The 21,393-nt window shown below is 40.5% G+C and overlaps 1 protein-coding gene across 6 annotated transcripts in view; it reads right to left on the bottom strand.

The window, feature by feature from the left end:
- Positions 1-21,393, bottom strand: part of NHSL1 (NHS like 1) — a 234,648-nt gene that overhangs the window by 127,727 nt on the left and 85,528 nt on the right. The window contains exon 1 of one of the 6 annotated variants that reach the window (XM_065543462.1): positions 20,906-21,028. The exons of the other annotated variants lie outside the window; for them this stretch is intronic. The gene's annotated coding sequence lies outside the window, so the exon portion shown is untranslated. Of the gene's footprint in view, positions 1-20,905; positions 21,029-21,393 lie in introns of those variants that run through there. 6 annotated transcript variants of the gene reach the window in all.

A 21,393-nucleotide genomic window follows, 5' to 3' on the forward strand; every position in this document is an offset into this window, starting at 1 on the left:
TTTTATAGCACTTCTAAACAGCACAAATACCAACTCCTATTAAATTGCTGAAATTATAGGTATCACCACCTGAAACTTCACAGCATTAATCTCAAGCAATGACAATAAAAGGGGTTTTTCTTAATGTCAAATATAAGATTATCATATTAAAAAAAATTCCTTGTGGGCCGGGCACAGTGGCTCACACCTGTAATTCCAGCACTTTGGGAGGTCGAGGCAGGCTGATCACCTGAGGTCAGGAGTTCAAGACCAGCCTGGCCAACATGGTGAAACCCCATCTCTACTAAAAATATAAAATTAGCCAGACGTGGTGTCGTACGCCTGTAATCCCAGCTACTCGGGAAGCTGAGTCAGGAGAATCATTTGAACCTCGGAGGCGGAGGCTGCAGTGAGCTGTGATCATGCCACTGCACTCCAGCCTGGGCAACAGAGTGAGACTCCATCTCCAAAAAATAAAATAAAATAAAATAATAAGAAAATAAAATCCCTTGTGTTTACAACTGTATGTCTGAGAATAAAACACGAAAGGGCACACTGTTCAAACTAGGAAAAAGTAAGAACTATCCATTGAAATTGTGATTGTCTGCCACCACTGATCATTGCTACTGAGACTGAAAAATAAATACCTAGGAAGCTTTTGTGAAAGGGAGTAGGTCCAAGATGATGCGCACTCACAGGATTTGTAGCCCTCTGGACAGCACAAAAGTCTTGCCTTTGCCAATCATGACCTTAGGGCGGCAACCACTTCTCTCCCTTGTAGGATTACGACATCCAGCATCATGTTAAAGTTTAACATTATTATCTCTACAAGAGGGAGTGGTATCCACACATGCAGCCAAAAATATTTAGATAATTATGTCTTCAAAACCACTCCAGTGTGATTTCACTTGTGTGCTACCAGTTTAATTTTGATTTCCAGAAAATAGTGGGGATGAGAATAAATTAGAAATTAGTTTGCATAATACAGAGAATTAGTCATCTAGATCAGCTCAAAATTTGTCTTCATTCCTGGCAAAACACAAAACAAAATTATACAAGAAAAACAGGCAAACCATATCTCCTCCCTATGTATCCTCTTACTCTTGCCAAAAAGCCCAGATAAAGATGGAAAAGTCCTTTTCCATACCCATTCACAGGTCTGTTTCACCTCAACTGCAAAGTACAGCAGTCCTCCCTTATCCAAGGTTTTGCTTTTGGTACGTTTAGTTACCCCTAGTCAACTGAGGTCCAAAAATATTAAAACAGAGATATCAAGACAGAGGGAAAGAGACCATATTTATGTTAATTTTATTACAGCATACTGTTATACTTGTTCTATTTTATTATTATAGTTATGTTGTTAATCTCTTACTATGCCTAATTCATAAATTAAACTACCATAGGTACGGATATATAAGAAAAATATAGTATATATAGGGTTTGGTACTATCTGTGGTTTCAGGCATCCACTGGGTGATCTTGGAACGTATCCCCCAAGGATAAGGCAGGGCTACTGTATTCAGACAGGTGATGCTTATTTTCATAGCTGTATCTCTAGACATGCTTTTAAAGCATGAGAAGCTTGTGAAGTCAGAGGAGCCTGAAGACATATTTCCCATCACAGTGCTTTCCATTTCCCCCTGGATGCAAGAGATTGGAGATGTTGAAACCCTCTGATACTTTTAAGATGAGAATGACCAGGTTAAGCCAATTCCCCAGAGAGGAATCCACTCTGGTGATACCTATGACCATGACTAACACATTTGACCCAGTTTTAGTCATTCTCTACTCCCCTACTATTCTAGAATACTTCTAGTTTCCCCAGTGTTCTGAATCTCTCAGACAGGAGACTTAGTCTGGGTTTTTCTATATATTTATTACTACCTCAGGAACAAGAGAAAGAGAAAAAAATTATAGCATTATAACTTTAAACTGGCTAATTTCACTTTTTCCCTGGCTCACCAGGGAAACTGATTTAAAACCAGACCCCATTTTAGTGCCCTCAGTCTATCCAGCTCTGTAGGCAGGGGAATATGGAACGTGGGTTTTTGTTCTGGACACTGCCTCTTCCCAGCATCGTCTGGGCCTGTATCCTGTTTGAGTTTTCTCCACTCCAGAGCCAGGCCTGACTTACTCAGTCCCAAGCGCAACCTTCATCCTCTTTGCATTTTCTTTTAGGAAATAGCTGAATCCTAGGGTATTCTGTGCTGGACTCAAACTAACCACGGAGCAGTAAGACAACTACACAAATGCTTCATGGAGGCTCTTCGATGGCCTCTGGCCTTGGGTAGACACATTCACATCACTGTATTTCCTCCCTGAATCATGGGAGATCTGCTCTAATTCGCCATTTAAAAATATACTCTCCTGGGGCTGGGCACAGTGGCTCAAGCCTGTAATCCCAGCACTTTGGGAGGTCAAGGCGGGCAGATCACAAGGTCAGGAGATCGAGGCCATCCTGGCCAACATGGTGAAACCTCGCTCTACTCAAAATACAAAACTTAGCTGGGCATAGTGGTGCGTGCCTGTAAGTCCCAGCTACTTGGGAGGCTGAGGCAGGGGAATCGCTTGAACCCGGGAGGCAGAGGTTGCAGTGAGCTGAGATCGTGCCACTGCACTCCAGCCTGGGGGACAAAGCGAGGCTCCATCTCAAAGAAAAAAGAAAAAAAAAAAAAAAGTGTATACACACACACACACACACACACCCTCCTGAGCCAGTTCTTGAGGTTATTTCAACTTTTTTTTTCTTCGTAGCCAAGCCTAGGTCTCTTGACATCACAGTCAAGAAAGTAGCCCTCATTTGGCTCCTTTTCATGAAATTTGTGCCTTCACTCATGGCACCTTAGCTAGCTCTCCTAACACCCAAAGGGTTAGATTTTTCTTTTCTTTTTTTCTTCTTCTTCTTCTTTTTTTTTTTTTTTTGTAAGAACCTTTAGGTCCTTCTGGTTTCATCTTCCCGGGGAAGGTAAAGATAAATTTCCAAGTTGACCTGGGCTCTTAGCTTAGATAACTTTCCCGCCTCTTCCGGTTGCCCTTAGCTGTGGCAAGCTGCCCTGACTTCCGCTGCTGTCCGCTGAGCTCCAGTCTGTAACTCCGCTCATTTCCTCAGAAGCACAGTGCCACCTCATGAGCAGCAGTGCAGAAAGGAGATTTTACTATGGAACCTTGTGCCATTTATGCAGCCCTGATGTCACTTCAAAGCATAGTGCCTATGGCTGAAATGTTTCTTCGAGACAGAGTGCTCCTTGGGACCTTTGTAGTTGATATTTTTTCTTTCAAAATCTGACCTTTTAATCCACCTTCACACCTATTACATCTTTCCAAAAGAACTCCAATTGCACCATCCTTTCCCTCCAGAGGGGGGGAAAAAAAATCATGTGTCTACTTATGTAAAAAACACAAGATAAGGAAAAATTCTAAACTCCTCATGTAGCAATAAAGGCCCGTCTGGACTTATACTCAGTATTTTTTCCAAACTATTCTGGACGTATCCCATTAAGTGACCCCCTCGGTAAGCTCTGCGTCATATTCCTTAGGGTCTTGTACCTCTGTTGTCTTGGATCAGGCTACTGTCCCCTTTGTCTGGAATGCAGCCCTCACCCCCATACTCTGCTTTTTACTTCTCTAAAGCCTCCTCTAACCATGCTCCTCTCCAGCAGCAGGATCAATCTCAAGCTTGCACTATGTCCCATGGCACTTTATTCACGTGGCTGGCATGGTATTACAATTCTGCCCACCCAATATGACCATTCCTTAAAGTAGGGATTTGCTCATTCACACTTAACTTCCGGTACTTTTCAGGGTGCTGGAACATGATAGGTGATCCATGTTTGTTGCACAAATATGTAAAGCAGAATTACTACTACTTTGCTATTTCATCCAAAAGCAAATCATTAGTGGAAAGTATATAAAACCTAGATAAGATACATAACCACCAGCATAGATTCCTATGAAAAGTCATAATTAATATCTTCCCTAAAATTAAATAGACATATTTTCCCTACACACAATGGTATTAAAACTCATTATTAAATGAAAGTCAGTGATCATTAATAAACTTCATGGTGAAATCTTTATAAACTATCATTTCCTTAAAGGATTAATAATCTGAAAAAGTCTCATTTATAAACAAACACAGATACCGTTCTCTCTCCAGGCAACTTCACCACAGCAAACTCAGAAAGCAGTTTTTCCTACTCTCATTCTGCCTGAATTAAATATTTGAAGGGTGATGGAACTGAAAAAGGAAGAAAAATATTTTCTGGAAATAGCTCTTACAAGAGAATTAACACCAGTATGTCCAGATGGAGGGAGGATACCGAAAGATGTCATAATAATGACCCCAAATTCCCTTTCTTAGTAAACTTATAAGGAATTGTATTATAGGAGAGAAAAACAAAACTACTGGAGTCTAAATTGTTTTCTCTTTGCCATTGCCACTATGCCTAACATATGTGTATTACATTTCGGAGGGTCTAGGTTAAAGCACATAAAAATAACCTCATAGGAAAGATACAACAGTAGGTCCTTTCATGTTGTGTATTTCTATACAGATCAATGGGACACTCCGATTTCTATACAGATCAATGAGACTCTCCGATTTCTATACAGATCAATGAGACCCTCCGATTTCTATACAGATCAATGAGACCCTTCAATTTCTATACGGATCAATGGGACCCTCCGCCCACCAAAAAAAGTCATTTGTGTCCTTTTCTCCCAAGCATCTGAGTAATCTGAGGAAGTAAAAACCATAACCAACCTTCAACTACAGAAACAGGTGCAACTCCTCCATCCACAAAATCAAGAATTATTCAAGTCCATGTACCAACCAGACCACAGTTCTGCCACAATGTAGGTGTTATTAAAACATAAGCAGAGAGAGTAACTGGACTATAATTACTTTTAATCGTCAAACAAAAAGATAAAATTCCAGAAGACATACTAAGATATTAAGAGCAAGGTATGCCAAGTTAAATGTCCAGGCTTCTGGTAACTTCTGCATAGATAATTGAATACATTATTCTAACGGTTAATTTCTTTAAGGCTTACTTGTTTAAATATTGTGTTTCGAAACCAACTAAGTATTTGAAAAACCCAAAGCTCTGGAAAGAACTATGGAATTTCTATAAAAAGGTAGCTTACTTCTGAAATTCACCACATTCACCAACTTTTGTTCCCCTTTAACCTTAGTAACAACGTTTCAAGGAAGAAGCTAATCATTTCTCTTTCCACTGCCAAGCGTTCTGAGTAGTGAGGCAGTTTGAAACTTTAGGAATACTGAGTTCCTTCAGGAACCATAGGATTTACAACAATAATGGTTTGAGGAAACCACAGCATTCAGGCTCCTTCTGTCTTTTTCCCTGTCTTTAAGAGTTTAAAAATAAGCAAGAAAATGATTCTTCAAATTCGCAGACCATCTTCAGGGGTGGAGTCTTGCCACGGTGCATGATAATTACAGAGTTACAAGATCCACAGCACAGTGCAGCCCACAAAAACAGCTCTTCTGATCCTCCTCTTGATCATGCCGAATATAATCTGAGCCTTTTCCTTTTTTATTTTTGTTTTACCTCTCTCTCTCTCTCTCTCTCTCTCTCTCTCTCTAGCTTAAAGTCAATAAAGTTTTAGTAGAAGTAACTTACCTTTCTGTTAATGGTAATGGCTGAGATTTACTTTGTGTTACTTTGTATTTTTATTTAATGTATCTTTGTAAATTCAGTTATTAACTATAAGACTACAGCCACTCAAGAGGGAAAAAGTTCCAGGTCAAAAATAGAATGCTAAGTTTAAAGTTTTAAAATGCATCTATTGCTTTGGAGGCAGGTGTGCTTCTGACAGCTCTATTAAGTTACTCAACTGTCTCTAGGGACTTCAGTTCCTAACAAAGAAAGGCTGCAGCCTGGTGCCCTTGAGTTGGTTTTTTGTTTTTGTTTTCTTTTTTCCTCTTTTGTTCTTTGAAAACTGAATGAATTCTGTTCTTGCGTGGAATAAAAGTGACACGAGAAAGCCTGTTTTTAGGACTGGCGTTCTTCCCGTTTTGTCTTTGCTCTGGTAAATTGCTTGTCTCCTGCACATCTGCTTAGAAAACTCTCTGTGTGATAGAGAGTGACTAAGAAGCTTCCAAAACCTGCTCTGTAAGGTCAGAAGAGGAATTTGTCACTTGACCCTCACAGGGCAGTCAGGAATGTCAAAATTAAAGAAACTAATAGAAAGGAACACACTCTCAATACCTTAAGAGGGGACAAAGGAATGTAAGGACATAGCCTCACTGGGCCCTCTTGGGTGCACATCTTGAGCAAGCAAACTCACTTCTCTGCATCCTCCCTTCTTAGCTGCCAAACAAGGGATCAAACAGGGTATCTCGGAGGTTCTTTCCAGCCCTGACACGTTAGCCTTGTTGTTAAGCTAACTCTACTTGGATCCCTTCACATGTCCAATTTAGAGACTGTGTACAAATATTTACTAAAATGCTTCAAATGGCACCGAGAGAAGAAAATATGTGGTCATTGCTTCAATAAGAGCTCTCTCTAAATAATTACTAAAGTTGATTTCTCTCATTAGGTAAACACCAAACAGAATTCTCTGAGTTTTCATTTCATCAGAAAAGAAAGGCATCTTTAAAACTGTCACCATCTCTGACATTTTACAACCAAAACAGAGAGTAACTATGTAAAATACCAAAAGCTTTTTCTATCAGGAGTGAGACTCTTCTGTCAATTCTTGAGTGTTTAGAGAATGAGAGAAGGGATAACAATGCTTTTGGAAACTATTTTTCTTTTCTCTGAGCCTCGTTTCTTGAGTCACAGAATTTTCTGTAATCTCTATTTTCAATTAATTTAAGTTGCATTTAAACATTTTTGTAGGTCTCCTATGTGCAAGTCAAAGTACTCATTGAGCAACCACTGTGAATCTAGGATGCAAAATGGGGATTATAGCATTTCAACACAAACTAGTAAAAAGTCATGTGAGTTCTCTGTACTGGGATATTAGCGGTTCACTAACAAATTCATGGAAAACCAGAGGGTCAGATCAGCTTTTTCAGCCACATTTTATATAATTCCCATTCGTATTAATGAGGCTCAAATATCATTTAAAGTATTTGGCCAAACATGTTTAGTAGAGTAGAATTGGTTTTAAATAATTGAAATACGTCTTATCTTCACTATTTCTTGACTTTTTTAATGTAGAGGATACAAACAAAAACATGAAATAGAAATCTGGGGGACGCAATTTCAACAAAATGAAAAATGAGTAAATAAGCTTGACGTCTAAATATCAGATGGAGAAAAGAGAGTTACAATCCACATGTTATTAGAGAAAGTGGTTAATGGTGAAATCAAGGCTTAAAAGCTATACTTGCTTAGTAAGCGAAACAAAGCAGTAGATGATAATTCTCCTTGAAAATTCAGAGTGATTTTTACAGGAGTGATTAAAATGTTTACAGAAAACACTGGGATGGCCAAATACAGTCACAAGTCCATAATGTTAACACATACACGTACTTTATTTCACTGTACCCAAACAAAAAGCCAACAGAAGATAAACATGTAAAAAACATAGTTACATATTAGAGTAACATCCACTTATCAACGGATTATCTTTCTGACAAATTCAACCACTCAAAATATGGCAAAGAAGAAGAAATCAAAATGGCCTCCAACCAGACACCATTGCCCACAGGATCGTGGCTCAGGGTCTCATGCATCTTCCAGTCAATACTGTTGCAACACACTGGGTTACCCAGACCCCCCACACAAGGTAACACATGAGCAACACCAAGCCAAACAGCGGTGGGGACTACCAGAGGCAGGTACCAGTACACTGTGGAAAGAGAAAGCCTTCCAGCAAAAGTGAAATACAAAACAGACACTGGAAATTAAAGAACACTGCGGAGATTCATTTCACGCCAAAGCAAAGATCCCTACAACATTCAGCAGCCACCAGGGCATCACCAGGTTACTACAAGGTCCAATGACTAGTCACAGTGACACCAGGGCATTAAAACAAGGTTAAATTGTACTCTTTGATTGAGCAGAGTTGTTGAAGTGTCATGGAAAGAGTGTGGGACTAAGTCACGAGAAGTCGATTCAAATCCAGTCTATACCAATTACCTCTATGGCTTCAAGCAAGTCTTAATATTGCAGGAACTGCTTGCTCACAACAAAAAGGGGCAATGCCACCTGTCCTGCCACTCTCCCACAGAACTATCCACATGATGAAGAAAGACCATGCATGACTACTGCACAAAACATGACCTGTAAACAGGCTCTGGGTGTAGACTATATTTTAGAAAGATGTTCATTAAAAAATATTTTCAATTGTTTTAGAATTCTGAAAGACGAATGAGGCAAGTTTCTGTTATATGGAACTACAAATAAGTAAAAGGCATACTCCCCTAGTATTTAATACAAGTTAACATCTAGTCCATATGATCACAGTTTAGAAAAGTATCTCTAACCAATTACCAGGTTTTCTGTTTTTGTTTTTGTTTTTTTGAGATGGAGTCTCACTCTGTTGCCCAGGCTAGAGTGCAGTGGTGCGATCTCAGCTGATTGTAACCTCCACCTCTTGGATTCAAGCGATTCTCCTGCCTCAGCCCCCTGAGTTGCTGGGACTACAGGCACCTACCACCATGCCCAACTAATTTTTTGTATTTTTAGTAGAGATGGGGTTTCACTGTGTTAGCCAGGATGGTTTCGATCTCCTGACTTTGTGATCCACCCGCCTCGGCCTCCCAAAGTGCTGGGACTAGAGGCGTGAGCCACTGTGCCCAGCCCTTTTTTTTTTTTTTTTTGAGACAGAGTCTCACTCTGTTGCCCAGGCTGTAGTGCAGTGGCACGATCTTGGCTCACTGCAGCCTCCGCCTCCCGGGTTCAAGCAATTCTCCTGCCTCCACCTCCTGAGTAGCTGGGACTGCAGGAGCACGCCACCACGCCCAGCTAATTTTTGTAGGTTTAGTAGAGACAGGGTTTCACCATGTTCAGGATGGTCTTGATCTCCTGACCTCACGATCCACCTGCCTCGGCCTCCCAAAGTGCTGGGATTACAGGTGTGAGCCACAGCGCCTGGCCCCAACAAGCGTTTTTTACAGTAACTTTTTCAAAGAAAACAGTACAGCCAGGCAGTGGCTCACGCCTATATTCCCAGCATTTTGGGAGGCCAAGGTGGGAGAATCACTTGAGGCTAAGAGTGAAGACCAGCCTGGGCAACACAGCAAGACCCCTTCTCTACAAAAAACAAAATAAAATAAATTAGCCAGGCATGGTGGCAAGCCCCTGATAGTCCCAGCTACTTGGAAGGCTGAGGCAGGAGAATTCCTTAAGCCCAAGAGTTCGAGGTTACAATGACCTATGATTGTACCACTGCACTCCAGCCTGGATGACAGAGGGAGGCTCTATCTCTTAAAAAGAAAAAAGAAAAAAAAAAAAAACAAACCCCACCAAAGCATTGCTTTTGTTTTCCAGTTCAGACATACGATCTCTGCTACATACAGGCTAGAGTCCAATAATTCGAAGTAAAAGTTTTTAACTAAACTTCGCAACTAATTTTCCCCTATGGGGGACGGACAGTAGGCTGGTAAGCATAATGACAGGGAAATCTACAGGATCAGGGCAGAAACTGGCCAGACATTGCTATTCATGGGCTTTCCCTAGGGCCAGTGAGCAGGTGCAGAGAATCAGCCTGAGTGCATTAGCAGGCTCTTCACACTGCCCTGCAGCAGGCAGCAAGGCTCCCGTTGGAAATCACTCGTTCCTGCTGCCAACTTTCAAGGCTTATACACCAAAAGGATCCTGGACTAGGGGCGCAGAGGGGAACCCAGAAAAGGACTTCCTATGGTGGATGAATGCGTAGGTGGCTCAGAGTCATGAGCTGGGTTTTGGACCCGATGGTTTTCTGAGAGGCATCACTACTCCACACTGTTTCTCAAAGTACTACTGGTATGCCAGGCCTTTCTCCAACACCAAGACAACAGTGGACTATCTACAGAAATTCCATCATAGCTTGTAACTTCTAAATATTGAGGAAAAAAGCTATGTGATACACATGCATAATAACACCCTACTGAAAGAAATGAAGTCTACCGAAAGCACAATTTTTGAGGGTCACAAAATCAAGTAGTAAGTCAGGACTGACATGTTCTGTTTGATAACATAGAATAGAATAAACAGAAAATAGAGTATCATATGTAGACACGCAGTAAAGGTAAATCATTCCACAAAGCTATTCCATGTATGTATGCCGTGCATATATGCCATGTGTGGCCTGGGAACCAATGTAAAGTGTATTTATTACTTTGGACACAAACAAAACTTTTTAAACTCTCTGACTTAAAAAATAAACTACAAACTTTTCAGGCCCTGAAAACCCCAAAACATTCACACCATAGTTACTGTAGGACATTATTTCCCCCATTTGCAACAAGCATGTATTCTAGAGAAAACTAGCTCAACTTTCTCAGAAACTAGAGAATTTACTAGTTGGATTTTTGTTCAAACCTTTATTATTAGTTGGAGTTGGAACATAACCTTCGAGATTTCTAAAGTCAGTGGCATAACCTTCCCCTGGTTACAGTGACATAAGAACACAGATCAACTGAATAAACCAACACATTCTCCAGAGTGGCGATGTAACCAAGGTCTGCCGATCCAAAGGAATGTTGAAGGAGAGAAACCCCAACCTCACCAGCTTCATAAAGCATCAATAGCACACAAATGAGACACGGTGGCTCAAAAGTGACTTGTAAATGGAACAGAGCTAAGATACTTATGACAGCACAACACTCAGGCATGCACACTTAAGGACAAAGAGTTGCACTTGGGAAGCTAGCAAGGAAAAAATATTTAAAACATCCTTTTATAATGGGAATAGAGTGTGTTGAAGAACTCAGCACTGAAATGACTTTCACTGTAGAAATCAAAGTTCTTTTTCCAGGAAGTCAAAGCATTCTATGTACTTTCTACTGGTGAAAAACTTAAGTAAATAAATAACTACCAGGCAAGATGATCACAGCAACCAAACTAAGCACCAGCCACAACCACCCACAAGGTAAATTCACAAACTGCCTTGTGTCTGCTTTGTAAAAGAATCCCCAACCAATCAAGACTAAAGCAATACCCACCCTTGTTCAGGAGGGAATGCTGGTTTATCTCAGAAGGCAATCCAGAAACACCAGATACCCAGTTTCTGCTTTAGCTGAGGCTTTTCTAGTTACAAAGTGAAAGAGAAGCTTAGGGAATAGAGGCAAGGGAACTTATCGACAATATACTTATATACTTATTCTCATGTTCTCTCGTCAAGTTTATAGAAAGGACAAAACTCAAGTGATACTGTTTAAGGAAATCTCAACTGCTTGTGGCTTTTATTAATACTTGTGAGTTTTCCTTCAAGAAAGCCAAACACATATTAAGCCCAAACCTGACAATTTACTTCTACCACGAAAATTATTTTCACCAGTGAATAGATTAGCCTTTATTCTTGTTCTATACCTTTTTCAATGATGTACAAAAACTTATTAAGCTATGTCTTAAAACATAAAAACAAACCTACAATACTACAAGTGTACAATTAGTGATGCAAGCAGCATATTCAGAAATTTGACCAACCTCCCACAAACCACGATTACTTAGGGGATGGGAATTCAAAAAGTCTTAGCTAAGTGGCAGGGTGGAACTGGATCAGTATGGGAGTCATGATCTCTTCTTTCCTCAGAGCTTATCCCCTCCTCTTCCCTCCAGGTTACTGCCACCTTCTTCCATTCACTACCACTCCCAATACAGTCTTTCTCAAAAATAAGAGGGCATGAAAATGGGAAAGTAGAGTCCCTCTTCATGCCACCAACCCTAATGAGCACCCACTCTAGGAAACCCCTTGTGGGCCAGGATGCTCCCAGTAACTTCACAATTCAAGCCATTTTCACATTGACTCCTCAGTATGAGTTACTCAGAAGGTTGCTTTACATCAAGTGTATGCAGTACTAGGCGCTCTCCAAACACAAGAACCCACGATGTGCCCGCCACATGAGGCGCACGCCCAAGCATGCACCCAAACACTAGAAATGAGTCCAGAAAATGATGGTATTGGCAAGGGAAGCACTGGCTGGGAGACTTGGCCAACACGTCCTCCCCCTACAACCACAGCGGGGAAGGATGGTCTCAGACAACTGCTTGCCTATGCAAGCATTCACCATTTCTCTTACGGCCTAAATATCCAAAGCGAGAGGCAGCCGGCACAGTAACGAATTTTAGCAAAAGCTAAATAAATAATTGTTGGTTTAATGTCTATAATATCTGCTAGTCAGTCATCAAACGTCAGTGATGAACTGATAGACAATGCTCAGAGATGCTGAATTCAACGGAACACAGAAGAGGTATGGTACAGGCTAAAGAGGGGCAGACCACAGCTACATCACTGCAACCAGCTTCAGGCATCCCCAGCCTTACACCTCACACATTTGTGTATATGAAGAGTGTGTATGTTGATTATACATAAATTTTCCAATCACATTTATTAAGACAGTGATTGCCATAAATATAATCTTTAATTAGGGAGATTAGAAATATAAGGTAAAGACTACCCATAGTTCACAAAGCTAGAAAAAGTATAACTATACATTGGAAAAAATCACAGATGCTGTTGCTAACGGAACAAGTAATTATGAAAATCTGTGACTTCTCTTAATAAAGATACCCTAACATGGCCAGGTGTGAAGGCTCATGCCTGTAATCCCAGCACTTTGGGAGGCTGAGGTGGGTGGATCACCTGAGGTCAGGAGTTCAAGACCAGCCTCGCCAACATGGTGAAACGCTGTCTCTATTAAAAATACAACAACAACAAAAATTAGCCAAGTGTGGTGGCACATGCCTGTAATCCCAGCTACTGGGGAGACTGAGGCACGAAAATCATTTGAACCCTGGAGGTAGAGGTTGCAGTGAGCCGAGATTACACCAGAGCACTCCAGCCTGGGGGACAGAGTAATACTCTGTCTCACACACACACAAAAAGGGAGCCTAACATGAAAATCTGTGGTTTCATTACTACTTTCCCTTATGTGCCTATATAATCCCTTCAATCAGAACTTTGTCTTTTCTCAGCCCCTAGATGACCGAGTTCTAAGTTCTAATGCTCCAATCCCTTCTGCATGCCATAACCAGAGTGGGTTCCCTCCAACACAGCTTCAACCAAGTATTCACAACAGATATTTACTTACTATCTGCAAAGTGCAAGGCACTTGAAAAAGACAGGCTAGACTTCAAAGGGCTTCAAATCTAGGAGAAGTATGAAGCACCAAATATTTTCAAAGCAGAGTATTTGCCCTTAAACCAAAAGTTATTAAGTCCTTGACACCAAAACGCCCTAGGTGCTTTCAATGTCATTTCTCCGTCTGAAGAATTATACTCCGTTCCCTGCCTCCCCACATCTGTTTCTCTGCCCAGTTTTCAGTTCTCTCTAATGATCTGACCCTTCCTTACCAAATCAACTATTGTTTTTATTGGTTACTTATGATATCCAGACTAGGTTTATTAAATGAATGAACTCATGTAAAGTTTTAATAATAGTGTCTCGCCACGGTAAACATTCACTAAATATTAGCCATTATTAACCTTATGGGTAGGTTAACTGATTCAGACATGACTTGCAATATAGTATTTTAATCATTTCAGGATTTGACGTCAACACTGAGATACAAATTCCTTGAAGGATTACGTAAAGGAAGTGATAGGTTCCACTTGAGTTGCTTAGGTTATACAAGTACTCCAAAGACACTTCTACAACTGGAAATTCTACATAATAGTATAGTCTACACTAGGATAAAGACATTTTTTGACTCAACTGACTATTGATAGTGAAGAGATTATCAATCCAATGGCCAGTATCATTAAATACAACGGATCACATTTGTAGGCTTACAGCCTATCTATTAAACAAACATTCATTTATTCAATAAATAAATTGTACCTGCTACTGATATGTATGATGAATAGGTATTACCCCATTTCACAGTGTGGCTGGTGTGACTGTGGAGGAGAGAGTGAGGAGGAAGCACAAGGAGGCAATGGCGTAAGGGAAGCAGAATGTATAGGGCTTTAGAGAGCATTGTCAAAGTTTAGTTATTTAATTCCCTGGAGAAGGAAAGCACCTGAGGGGTTTCAAGTAGTGAAATTACACATGTTTCATGTTTGAGGTTTAACAGGATCACTGAGGCTGCTAGGTTAAGATCAGCCCAATTGGTGGGGAGGGAAGCGGTGTGTACAAAGGTGAAAGCAGGGAAACCAGTTAAGAAAAGATTGCAATAGCACGATGGAGCCTCTCCTTATCAGGCTTGGCATCGTTAATTCCATATCTCCTCTCTGTTCACTAAAGCCAACTTTACTAATTGGTCAAAACAGCCCTGATCAAAATTTTTTTTTTATACAAAGTGCTTGATACGTACATAGTTTGAATGAAGCAACAGAAAACACCAAAAGTATGCCATTGAAATTATGTTCCACAAACAGAACCCTCTCTTTTATTACACTCAAAAAAGTCCAGAGTTGAGAGCACTGGTAATAAGCATACAGTGCTACACATAACTTGGACTTCTGAATGGTCTTCTGTCCTCTCTTGCTGTCTCCACTCTTGTTCCCCTTTGATCCATCCTTGAGTCTACACTGTTTCTAGAGCGATCTTCCCAAAATACAAAAACAGGCTGGGCATAGTGGCTCAAGCCAAGCCTGTAATCCAAGCACTTTGGGAAGCCGAGACAGGTGGATCACTTGAGTCCCGGAGTTCGAGACCAACCTGGCCAACGTGGTGAAACCCGTCTCTACTAAAAAATACAAAAATTAGCTGGACTAAGCCAAATTCAGAAAGTATTTGCTTAGCACATTAGCCTATGTGCACAGCACCATTTAACCGAGTCCCAGATGTCTTAAGTTTACCCATTCAGCAACCATTTATTGAGCACTTAGCCTTGGTGATTAAAAAATAATAATAATAAGATTGAGTCTCTGGCCTAAAACAGGTCATGGCTAGTTCAAGACACAGACAAGTAAACAAGTAAGCATAATCCAGTGCATGAAAAACACAATTAGAGAGGAATGAAGAAGGCAGAGAAATAGCATAGACAAGAGCCATCAGCTCTGCTTGAGGATGTTAGAGAAGACTTCACAGAGTTTTAAAGCGAGTCTAGAAGGATAAGTAGGAAGTTAACAGGCAGGGGAGGCGACTGGAGCACCCTGGCACAGGGAATAAGAGGGAACGTGAGGTGCTAGTTTCTGGAGTTATGAAAAAGCAATGGGTCTGTATGCTAGTTCTGGAGGGGAGAGGACGGAGGCAGATCTCGTAAGGTTTCACACCATGTAAAGTGATGTGGGCTTCATTCTGTACGCAATGGGGAGCTACAGAAAGGTGATCCAGTTGTTTTTGTGGGTTTTTCTGTTATTTGTTTTTCTGAGACAGAGGCCTGCTATATCACCCAGGCTGGAGTCAAGTGGTGCGATCTCAGCTCACTGCAACCTCCGCCTCCCGGGTTCAAGCGATTCTCCTGCCTCAGCCTCCCAAGTAGCTGGGATTACAGGTATGCACTACACCCAACTAAATTTTGTATTTTTAGTAGAGATGGGGTTTCACCATGTTGGCCAGGCTGGTCATGAACTCCTGAGTTCAAATGCTGCGCCTCCCCAAGTGCTGGGATTATAGGCTTGAGCCACTGGTACCAGCTGGTTTTTGTATCTTAGAAAGATCACTCTGGAAACAGTGTAGACTCATGGATGGATCAAAGGGGAACAAGAGTGGAGAAAGCAAGAGAGAACAGAAGATCATTTAGAAATCCATGTAAGAGCCAATAAGGGCCTAAACTCTATGAGGACAGACATCCAGGTTCAAACACAGCAGACCTTTAGGAGATTAAACTGAAGTATTTGATAGAAAAGACTGTAGTTTTGAAAAAAACTCCAGGCCAGCCATGGTGGCTCAGGTTTATAATCCCAGCATTTTGGAAGGCCAAGGCAGGAGGATCACTTGAGGCCAGATGTTCAAGATCAGCCTGAGCAAAAGAGAGAGACCCCACCTCTACAAAAATAAAATAAAATAAAAAATTCAAAAAGCATGGTACACTGTGCTGATAGTCCCAGCTACTCAGGAGGCTGAGCGGGGAGGATCCCTTGAGCCTGGGAATTCAAGGTTACAGGGAGCTATGATTGTGCCACTGCACTGCAGCCTGGGCAACAAAGCAAGACGCTGTCTCTAAAAAAAAAAAAAAAAAAAAGGAAACAAACAAACCCCTCTAATTTGACAGAACATGTTATAATTAAACCAAAACACCCTGAAATGACATGGAAATATATTTTATAACAATTGCATGAGACATAAAAATTAACCCTAAATAATATGCAAGATCTTTTAAAATTATAAAAAGCAAACTGTTGGCCAGGCATGGTGGCTCACGCCTATAATCCCAACACTTTGAGAAGCTGAGGTGGGTAGATCACCTGAGGTCAGGAGTTTAACACCAGCCTGGCCAACATCGTGAAACCCCGTCTCTACTAAAAATTCAAAAATTAGCCGGGCGTGGTGGCAGGTGCCTGTAATCCCAGCTACCCAGGAGGCTGAGGCAGGAGAATCACTAGAACCCCAGAGGCAGAGGCTGCAGTGAGCCGAGATCATGCCATCACACTCCAGTCTGGGCAACAGAGCAAGACTTCGTCTCAAAAAAAATAAATAAAAGTAAACTGTTCGTAAAGATCAATTTCAAAGGTTTCTGTAACTTAACAAAGACATTTTAATGGAAAAGAACACAGGTTACTCAGTTCCACACCCAAGCCCTGACAATAAGTTGCTTCTTTTATCACTCTTAAGATACTTTTCATAATTTTCAAAAAAGATATTTTTCATAATTTAAATGTCTCTTCTCAAAACAAATGCACAAAGTTTTTAAACTAAAAAAGGAAGGATACTAGACAAAATATCATTTAAATCGAACTTCAACAATTTAATTTGCAAATAAAGACATTTTACAACAAAACAAGGCAGTGAGACAACAGTCCCAACTTCAGAAAAAAAAATAATAATAATCAAAGGTCAATAAAGGGCAGTCTCAACAAACCAGATAAAATATTAAGTGGCACTCACTGTGTGTCTCTTTCACAGAATGTCAACTTCAGTAGGAAGTAAAAAGAATACCATGACATTCACTGATCTCTTTTGTTAACACACCACAGTAAAACTTCCTTTGGCTATTTTTCCGATATATGTAGTAACCCTCGGAATAAATAAAACTTACTGATCCTGTTTCACTCTCAAATTTGTGATGCTACTTAACAATATTTTTCAATATTTCTTAGGTTTTCTTAATGCCATAAAGAAGCTATTTTTTATGGAGGTTTTTTTTTTTTTTTTTGGTTTGAGACCCAGTCTTTATGTTTGTTTGGTTTTGAGACCTAGTCTTGCTCTGTTACCCAGGTTGGAGTGCTGTGGTGTGATCTTGCAGACTCGACCTCCCGGGCTCAAGCAATCCTCCCACCTCAGCCTCCTGAGTAGCTGGGACTACAGGCGCACACCACCACGCTTGACTACTTTTTCTATTTTTTGTAGAGACAAGGTTTCGTCGTGTTCCCCAGGCTGGTCTTGAACTCCTGGGCTCAAGTGATATGCCCACTTCGGCCTCCCAAAGTGTTGAGATAACAGGCATGAGCCACCACACCTGGCCCAGGAAGCTATTCCTAAATCCCACCATTTTAAGGAATTTATTATCAGAAATAAACCACAGCTATTTACATGGAAACAAGATCTTGACTTTTGACCTAGCTGCTTTTGGTCTTTCATGTCATTTTTCTCCACTGTAATATCTGGACATTAGTAATCTAATTATGCACAAGGATCCTGCTTTCTGCAACTATTTTATTAGGAGAATAATTGGGATGAAATTATTTTAATAGATCCAACTCCCGCACTCAAAAATTGGTTATCTAGTATATGGATTATTCATTACCCTTGATACCTAGTATGGCCATTCTCTGGCCATTTTTGTAGTGGCTGAGAAGGGAGGGCACTGACATTCAAATGATTCCAAGCTGGTAACATTACTAGTCTGTATGATAAAGTCCAGAAGGAAAGGATAAAATATTGTTTGAAGCAAGGCTTTGCATGTCAATTGCCCTCTCTATCTGCTGACCTGTCAATACCAGGATCATCAATCACGCTTCTGCCCAGCTAAATGGAGAGCTGAGGATACAACAAAACAAGCTCTGCTCAATGAGAGGACAAACACCCCATTATGACTCCACCTCTTTCAGTTTTATTTGAGTGAGCAAGAAAGGGGAAGCACAGAATAAATACTACTAGTCATTAGTTTTCCTCAAGGACCTTCCACAGTGCTAGAAAAGCAGCAGGTACTCATTAAATCTTGTTCAGTTAAATGCTAACAGTCAGAAGACCATGAAAACATGAAAATGTTCCGGATAAACTTCCTTTATCTGGACCTTCTCTTATCCGGACCTTCTCATCTAGGTCATCGTGTTGCACTTTTTCACAATTATCCTACATTCTCTCTTTAAACCCCCACTTTAGATGTCTTATCTGCTTCTCCATTTAAGCATGAACTCCATGACTTCAGGGCCTAAGTGCTATCTTTCTTTGTACCCTGCACATAGTGTTCCACCAATAAAAGTAATGATTCCACCAATAAATGCTCTCGCAACTTCACATGAAAAGTTACATATTGTCTCATCTACCACTGCATTCCACTTTTTTACTATAAAGAAGATACTGATTCACGCCCTTAATTTGTATGGCTAATTAAGTTAAAACCTCATCTACTACTGCAGTGGGTCATATCATACTAATAATATAAGAATTGATCATTGCTGTTACCCAATTCATTCTTACCTCTCCGAGTATAAACGGGGATTCAAGAGAATTTTGAAACTTGTAGTGTGCTGTCAAACACACATACAAAAGAAAACATACAGATGCTTACTGGTGGCTGCTTTGGACCCATCAATATGTATCTTGTAATTACTTTTTAAGCTCAGGAACAGTAGTCTAATTAGAAAATGCATACTAGTAGCTTCTAATCTTAAAAAAGATTCTCAAAAGAAAGAAGAATCTCAAGCACTATAATTTTATCCTTAGTTTCTTGACATTAAATCATAAAGCTATTGGTTTGTTGTACCGAAAGATATCCATAAGGGTAACCACTTCAAAACTTTATTTTCATGTTCCTGATAACAATCCAGCATAGAAATTCCCTATTAAAAGAGCTTCTGTTTCAGAAATTGAATGTGTCTCATACAACACACTGATGGTAGGAGCTCAGCAGGCTAATGGTGCAAAGCATACCTGGAGACAGTGGGCAGGGAACAGGCAAGCAGTGCGGGCTGGCAGCAGCTGCTGGAGGGGAGGAGCTGCAGAACCGGACCTCCACCAACCACAGATCCCGCAGGGGGACCACTGATGAGAGGCTGGCTTGTTATGCTACAGTTGCCCTACCTCGAGCTGTCACTGCATAATGGTTGTGGGTGGGTGTGTGTGTGTGTGTGAGAGAGAGAGAGAGAGAGCGGGGAGGAGGGAGAGCAGGTTTTTGGCAATCTGTATAAATCAAAAAATGTTAATGTAAGTTAGGGGGGTTGCGGAGTAAACTGAAAGGAAGGTGGATTAGGCTGTGTGTGATCTGGGCAGAGAGATGTAAAAGATGCTACACATTCCCATCAGACCAGTGTGTCTCCCAGTGCATATTTATTTGCAACCAAATCCTAACGTGGCCACTGGGCATTCTTAGTATTGCCGGATAATCCTCGCTAGAGTGTCAGCCTATTTGATGCTTCTGAGAAACTTCATCTCTGCATAATTTTTCTTGAAGACTTTTCCTCTTTTGATCTGCTCACATAAACAAATGTCACTTCTGTATTTCTCCAAAGAAAGGAATTGTGTGGAGAAAAGATCAACTGTTATAACATGCCCCTGAGACAAGATGTCAAAGTTGGAAGCCAATTTTCTTTTGTAAGTCAAATGTGAAAACAGAATATAATGCCATGAATTTTGATGTATAAGCAGCTTTTTAAGGATTCTCTCTGACACCATATGTCAAAAATCATATTATTCATGCCCAATTATTTTTTAAAAAACACATAAACTTACACCATGTATTATGCTTCCATTTATCTTCATGAAGCTACTGTATCCCCTATTCCATTAAGGGATAAAGGGCACAATCTTTTGTATTGCTACGTAAGCAAGTCCTCCCTTCACAAGTCACCCCTGTCCTTTACAATGACTTCTTTATTTTCCACAAGTCACGTGTACAGTATTTGCTTTATTTCCCAACTAAAACTAATACATGCAAATTCAGTCTCTGTTCCTTTAATGCTAATTCAGATGAAGCATCTACAGTAGAAATCCTACAGCCTCGTGCTCACATGTATACAATCATTAACAGAGACTTGACAGTGGTTGACTTCAAGTCAAACAAGTCCTAAAAAGCGACCTTCGGCAAAGCCCAAAGGAATCAAAACTATACCCTCTCGCGACCACAGCACTACTGAATCCACCCTTCAAACATTTTTGTTTCAAACATTACAACCCAATCATTTACCAAAACCACAGCTTATTCCTGATTTAGAAAAGTAAAGTTCACGGACTTACTAAGCTATACAACTCCAGCCAGAACGCACAAATGCCTTTTCTAAGCCTGGCAATCACACAGCATTTGAACTGAAAACCCACATTTTTAAGCTCAGAATCAGTGGGTCATTGTTGATCACCTTGTTGATATAATAAACAGCTGATACTTTCAAATATTATTAGCTAGTCCCTCTTGTGCCATAGTTTAATAGACAAGAACAAATAGTTTACACACATTCACCCTGAAGAAGGGCTGCATTAACACTCAGCCTGTGCAATATAATTACTATACTCATAAGCACATATTGAACTTAGTTGATTCTCTCACGTTTCAGTAGTTCTGCTTTCCAAAGCAGGGGGAGGCACAGGTCCCTGAAAGACTCCAGCAAGGTTTCTCTTGGCACGGGGAAGAATGTGATAAACAGGGAAAACACAATCACGCGGAATGTCTGGACTTGGTTCCTTTGTGATACTTAAATAGCACTCCCCTACTGGGCTTTACCCACTGCACTGAATGCAGAAACCATTTTAGAGCTTAACAATTCAGTCTCTACACACACCAAGAGGAAGAACTCAGAAAATCTAAATATAAAATAGGGGTATGTTAAGAAATATTGACCTGTTTCCCTCTCTCCCAGCAGGACTGGTATTTTTTTTTTTTTTCATCTTGGAGGCAAAACATGTTAATCCTGAGAACAGAGTCAACGTCAATCTGAAAAGAAACTTGATAGAAAACTAAAACTCTGGTTAAAAGAAGGAAAGGAGAAAAAAAAATCCAAAAACTCCTTGGGACCAACTTATCAGGGTTAAGCCCCT

The sequence above is a fragment of the Macaca fascicularis genome, chromosome 4 (assembly GCF_037993035.2).
Source record: "Macaca fascicularis isolate 582-1 chromosome 4, T2T-MFA8v1.1".
NCBI lineage: Eukaryota > Metazoa > Chordata > Mammalia > Primates > Cercopithecidae > Macaca > Macaca fascicularis.